The 4,305-nt window shown below is 63.9% G+C and overlaps 1 protein-coding gene across 4 annotated transcripts in view; it reads left to right on the top strand.

Moving 5' to 3' along the window:
- The first annotated feature begins 2,651 nt into the window (after positions 1 to 2,651).
- The window catches only part of SEMA3F (semaphorin 3F), a 131,263-nt gene continuing 129,609 nt past the window's right edge, over positions 2,652 to 4,305 (top strand). For all 4 annotated transcript variants that reach the window (XM_073645182.1, XM_073645181.1, XM_073645180.1 and 1 more), the window contains exon 1: positions 2,652 to 2,874. The gene's annotated coding sequence lies outside the window, so the exon portion shown is untranslated. The remainder of the gene's footprint in view (positions 2,875 to 4,305) is intronic.

Here is a 4,305-nt window from a genome sequence, read left to right as displayed (position 1 = left end):
GAGGGGTCCTTGGTGTCATCGCTGTGCTGGTTGGGTGGTCCTTGCTGTGCAGGTGGAGGTGTCTTCGTTGCCCTCGCTGTGCAGGTGGAGGTGTCTTCGGCGCTCTCGCTGTGCAGGCGGAGGGATCCTCGGTGCCCTCGCTGTGCAGGGGGAGGGATCCTCGGTGCCCTCGCTGTGCAGGGGGAGGGATCCTCGGTGCCCTCGCTGTGCAGGCGGAGGGATCCTCGCTGTGCAGGCGGAGGGATCCTCGGTGCCCTCGCTGTGCAGGTGGAGGGATCCTCGGTGCCCTCGCTGTGCAGGTGGAGGGATCCTCGGCGCCCTCGCTGTGCAGGTGGAGGGATCCTCGGTGCCCTCGCTGTGCAGGTGGAGGGATCCTTGGCGCCCTCGCTGTGCAGGTGGAGGGATCCTTGGCGCCCTCGCTGTGCAGGTGGAGGGATCCTTGGCGCCCTCGCTGTGCAGGTGGAGGGATCCTTGGCGCCCTCGCTGTGCAGGTGGAGGGATCCTTGGCGCCCTCGCTGTGCAGGTGGAGGTGTCTTCGGCGCCCTCGCTGTGCAGGTGGAAGTGTCCTCGACGCCTTAGCTGTGTAGGTAGAGGGGTCCTCGGTGCCCTTTCTGTGCGGATGGAAAGGTCCTCTGTGTCCTTGCTGTGCAGGTCGAGGGGTCCTCGGTGCCCTTGCTGTGCAGATGGAGGTGTCTTTGGCGCCCTTGCTTTGCAGGTCGAGGGGTCGTTGGCGCCCTCGCTGTGCAGGTGGAAGTGTCCTCGACGCCCTAGCTGTGTAGGTAGAGGGGTCCTCGGTGCCCTTGCTGTGCAGATGGAGGTGTCTTTGGCGCCCTTGATGTGCAGGTCGAGGGGTCCTTGGTGTCATCGCTGTGCAGGTTGGGTAGTCGTGCAGGTGAAGGAGTCCTCGGTATCCATGCTGTGCAGGTGGAGGTGTCTTCGGTGCCCTCGCTGTGCAGGTGGAGGTGACTTCGGCGCCCTCGCTGTGCAGGTGGAGGTGTCTTCTGCGCCCTCGCTGTGCAGGTGGAGGTGTCTTCGGCGCCCTCGCTGTGCAGGTGGAGGGGGTCCTCGGTGCCCTTGCTGTGCAGGTGGAGGGATCCTCGGTGCCCTCGCTGTGCAGGTGGAGGGGTCCTCGGTGCCCTCGCTGTGCAGGTGGGGGGGTCCTCGGTGCCCTCGCTGTGCAGGTGGAGGGGTCCTCGGTGCCCTCGATGTGCAGGTGGAGGGGTCCTCGGTGCCCTCGCTGTGCTGGTGGAGGGGTCCTCGGTGCCCTCGCTGTGCTGGTGGAGGGGTCCTCGGTGCCCTCGCTGTGCAGGTGGGGGGATCCTCGGTGCCCTCGCTGTGCAGGTGGAGGGGTCCTCGGTGCCCTCGCTGTGCAGGTGGGGGGGTCCTCGGTGCCCTCGCTGTGCAGGTGGAGGGGTCCTCGGCGCCCTCGCTGTGCCGGAGGAGGGGTCCTCGGCGCCCTCGCTGTGCAGGTGGGGGGGGTCCTCGGCGCCCTCGCTGTGCAGGTGGAGGGATCCTCGGTGCCCTCGCTGTGCAGGTGGAGGGGTCCTCGGTGCCCTCGCTGTGCAGGTGGGGGGGTCCTCGGTGCCCTCGCTGTGCAGGTGGAGGGGTCCTCGGTGCCCTCGATGTGCAGGTGGAGGGGTCCTCGGTGCCCTCGCTGTGCTGGTGGAGGGGTCCTCGGTGCCCTCGCTGTGCTGGTGGAGGGGTCCTCGGTGCCCTCGCTGTGCAGGTGGGGGGATCCTCGGTGCCCTCGCTGTGCAGGTGGAGGGGTCCTCGGTGCCCTCGCTGTGCAGGTGGGGGGGTCCTCGGTGCCCTCGCTGTGCAGGTGGAGGGGTCCTCGGCGCCCTCGCTGTGCCGGAGGAGGGGTCCTCGGCGCCCTCGCTGTGCAGGTGGGGGGGGTCCTCGGCGCCCTCGCTGTGCAGGTGGGGGGGTCCTCGGCGCCCTCGCTGTGCAGGTGGAGGTGTCTTCGGCGCCCTCGCTGTGCAGGTGGAGGTGTCTTCGGCGCCCTCGCTGTGCAGGTGGAGGGGGTCCTCGGTGCCCTTGCTGTGCAGGTGGAGGGATCCTCGGCGCCCTCGCTGTGCATGTGGAGGGGTCCTCGGCGCCCTCGCTGTGCATGTGGAGGGGTCCTCGGCGCCCTCGCTGTGCATGTGGAGGGGTCCTCGGTGCCGTTGCTGTGCAGGTGGGGGGGGGTCCTCGGTGCCCTCGCTGTGCAGGTGGGGGGGGGTCCTCGGTGCCCTCGCTGTGCGGGGGGGGGGGATCCTCGGTGCCCTCGCTGTGCAGGTGGAGGGGTCCTCGGTGCCCTCGCTGTGCAGGTGGGGGGGGTCCTCGGTGCCCTCGCTGTGCAGGTGGGGGGGGTCCTCGGCGCCCTCGCTGTGCAGGTGGAGGGGTCCTCGGCGCCCTCGCTGTGCAGGTGGGGGGGTCCTCGGCGCCCTCGCTGTGCAGGTGGAGGGGTCCTCGGTGCCCTCGCTGTGCAGGTGGGGGGGTCCTCGGCGCCCTCGCTGTGCAGGTGGGGGGGTCCTCGGTGCCCTCGCTGTGCAGGTGGAGGGGTCCTCGGTGCCCGGCAGGCCAGGTGAGCGGAGCCGGGTGAGGGGCGGCTCCCCTGGAGGCTGGAGGATGGCGCAGGGTGGAGGAGGTTGGTTTATGTAAATATCTCAAGTTCCTGTGACTTTCTTTGCCACAAGCTGCTCAGTTCCAGCGAGAACAGTATAAGCGGCGGCTGCGGAGCTCGGGATCTGCCGGGATCTCCCCTCCTTTGGATTACCGTCACCGGACGCGCTGATGTTACCGGTGCTCCGTTCGCTCTGGACCTTGTGGATATTTGCTTTCCTCGGGCCCCTCTCTCTGCAGGACACAGAAGGATCGCCGGGGTCGTATTAGGTGAGTGAGCCGCCAGGTCACCCTGCACCGGGTCGGGCTGTCACCCTGCACCGGGTCGGGCTGTCACCCTGCACCGGGTCGGGCTGTCACCCTGCACCGGCTCCGCTGTCGGGAACACTTGTTACTTTGTATCCGCCGCTGCCTCCTTTGTGCTGGGGACATGTATCGGGAGGCGGGGGCCACCTGTGTGGTGACGGGGGCAGGTGAATCCGGCTCTGTGCGACCCCCGATATACACAAAGGGATGTGAGCTGAGGAGCAGAAAGGGGGCAGAGGAGACCCCGAGAGGGACAGGTAGGAGGGGATGGAAGCTGCCGAGGACCTTCTGCAGAAGTGCGAGGACCCTGGTGTATATTGTGTGTGTGGAGACCCCAATGTATGGTGTGTGTGTGTGTGTGTAGACCCCAATGTATGGTGTGTGTGTGTGGACCCCAATGTATGGTGTGTGTGGACCCCAATGTATGGTGTGTGTGGACCCCAATGTATGGTGTGTGTGTGGAGACCCCAATGTATGGTGTGTGGAGACCCCAATGTATGGTGTGTGTGTGTGGAGACCCCAATGTATGGTGTGTGTGGAGACCCCAATGTATGGTGTGTGTGTGTGTGTGTGTGGAGACCCCAATGTATGGTGTGTGTGTGTGTGTGGAGACCCCAATGTATGGTGTGTGTGTGTGTGTGGAGACCCCAATGTATGGTGTGTGTGTGTGTGTGTGTGGAGACCCCATTGTATGGTGTGTGTGTGTGTGTGTGTGTGTGGAGACCCCAATGTATGGTGTGTGTGTGTGTGTGTGTGTGGAGACCCCATTGTATGGTGTGTGTGTGTGTGTGTGTGTGGAGACCCCATTGTATGGTGTGTGTGTGTGTGTGTGTGTGGAGACCCCAATGTGTGTGTGTGTGTGTGTGTGGAGACCCCAATGTATGGTGTGTGTGTGTGTGGAGACCCCAATGTATGGTGTGTGTGTGTGTGGAGACCCCAATGTATGGTGTATATTGTGTGTGTGGAGACCCCAATGTATATTGTGTGTGTGGAGACCCCAATGTATAGTGTGTGTGTGTGTGTGTGGAGACCCCAATGTATAGTGTGTGTGTGTGTGTGTGTGTGGAGACCCCAATGTATAGTGTGGGTGTGTGTGTGTGGAGACCCCAATGTATAGTGTGTGTGTGTGGAGACCCCAATGTATAGTGTGTGTGTGTGTGGAGACCCCAATGTATAGTGTGTGTGTGTGTGGAGACCCCAATGTATAGTGTGTGTGTGTGTGTGTGTGGAGACCCCAATGTATAGTGTGTGTGTGTGTGTGTGTGTGTGTGTGGAGACCCCAATGTATAGTGTGTGTGTGGAGACCCCAATGTATAGTGTGTGTGTGTGTGGAGACCCCAATGTATAGTGTGTGTGTGTGTGTGTGTGTGTGTGTGTGTGCAGACCCCAATGTAT

This window comes from Phyllobates terribilis, unplaced genomic scaffold, assembly GCF_046119375.1.
Source record: "Phyllobates terribilis strain yellow unplaced genomic scaffold, ASM4611937v1 Scaffold_8__6_contigs__length_399053987, whole genome shotgun sequence".
Lineage (NCBI taxonomy): Eukaryota > Metazoa > Chordata > Amphibia > Anura > Dendrobatidae > Phyllobates > Phyllobates terribilis.
Note: the sequence above shows the minus strand (reverse complement) of the source record. Positions and strands in the feature narration are given on the sequence as shown.